This window comes from Sinocyclocheilus rhinocerous, unplaced genomic scaffold (genome assembly GCF_001515625.1).
Source record: "Sinocyclocheilus rhinocerous isolate Xijiao unplaced genomic scaffold, SAMN03320098_v1.1 scaffold299, whole genome shotgun sequence".
Classification (NCBI taxonomy): Eukaryota; Metazoa; Chordata; class Actinopteri; order Cypriniformes; family Cyprinidae; genus Sinocyclocheilus; species Sinocyclocheilus rhinocerous.
In genome coordinates this window covers 1,807,697-1,809,090 of record NW_015652998.1, presented here as the reverse complement: position 1 = coordinate 1,809,090, position 1,394 = coordinate 1,807,697, and the positions used below count along the sequence as shown (strand labels likewise).

The following is a 1,394-nucleotide window of genomic DNA, read 5'->3' as shown; positions in this document are numbered from 1 at the left end:
GCATAGAGCGGGATAATACGCAGAGCGTCACACCACGTGAAAGTGAAACCTGAGCGGTGAACTAATTTTCGGCAGCCGAAATTTCGGTGCATCTCTAATTATTGGCGACATCAGAAATGGATATTATATAATAGATGCTTTTTTGAACATTTTAGCCATTTAAAAATATTAAAAAAGGATCTTTTAGACGGCACCCCTGCTCTCGACAGACGGCACACCGGTTGGGAAACACTGATCTAAAGAACCCTTTTCCACTATCAAGAACCTTTTTTGGAATAGAAAGGTTCCATGGATGTTAGATGTGCTTTATGGAACCAGATGCAAAAAAAAAAAAAAAAGAGTGTAATTGATCAAATGATGCTACCACTATTCATATAGAGAATACTACTTTACAATAAGGTCCTTTTAGTTAAAGAGCAGGTCATATGGGTTTTCGAAGAATATCTTTTTTGCCGTTTGTAACGTAGTTATCCTTCAATGTAAACAGTGTGCAAAGTTGTTAATCAAAAAAGTGCATGATAAATAAAGATATTGTCTCTCAAAAGAAAGAGTCGATTCTGAACCGCCTTAACGAGTCGTCATATTTTCGAATCTTCTTCCTGTTACCTATATACGTCACACGGTAACACATTTGCATAATCCCCGCCTGCCCGCGAAATACAAACACTCTGACCTGCCCACAAACACTTTTTCCACTAGTTAGTGTTTTTACATCAGGTCGAGAAGACGCTGTGTTCTGTGTGGTGAAAGCAAGTTTGTTTTGTTTTCATTGCCGAAAGATGATGATTTGAAGACATCACGTAAAGTACCACATACAAAGTTTAAACTTACCACTGAAAAACGTCCTAATCAAGTGGTGCTTGCAATGGAGTTTCCGGTTGAGTGACTGCATCGGAATCATCCTCGGTCTTGGGCTCGAATTGATAAGGTAATATTGATGCCATTTTTGTAAGCTTATAGCATCTTTGTTTACAAGTAAACCTCCGGGCGTTTCATTCCGACACTTATTGTATACGGAAAGAACAATCACAACAGACTTGGCCAGCTGACCAATCAGAGCAGAGTAGACTTATGGAAGGGAGGAGTTTACAGACCTTAAAGGGTTAGTTCGGCCAAAAATTGAACCAAAAGTTGCACAAAAAAGTATTCTCGTAGCTTCGTAAATTTACAGTTGAACCATTGATGTCACACGGACTACTTTGTCGATCATCTTGGTACTTTTCTGGACCTTGAACGTGGTAGTTACCTTGTTGTCTATGGGAGGGTCAGAGAGCCCTCAGATTTCATCAAAAATATCTTAAATTGTGTTCCGAAGATGAACGAAGGTCTTACGGGTTTGGAACAACACGAGGGTGAGTAATTAATGACAGAATTGTCATTTTTGGGTGAACTAA

The 1,394-nt window shown here is 39.2% G+C and overlaps 1 protein-coding gene across 1 annotated transcript in view; it reads right to left on the bottom strand.

Annotated features, from left to right (window-relative positions):
* LOC107715302 (guanine nucleotide-binding protein G(I)/G(S)/G(O) subunit gamma-3-like) overlaps positions 1-1,394 on the bottom strand; it is an 8,177-nt gene that overhangs the window by 2,908 nt on the left and 3,875 nt on the right. The window lies entirely within an intron of this gene.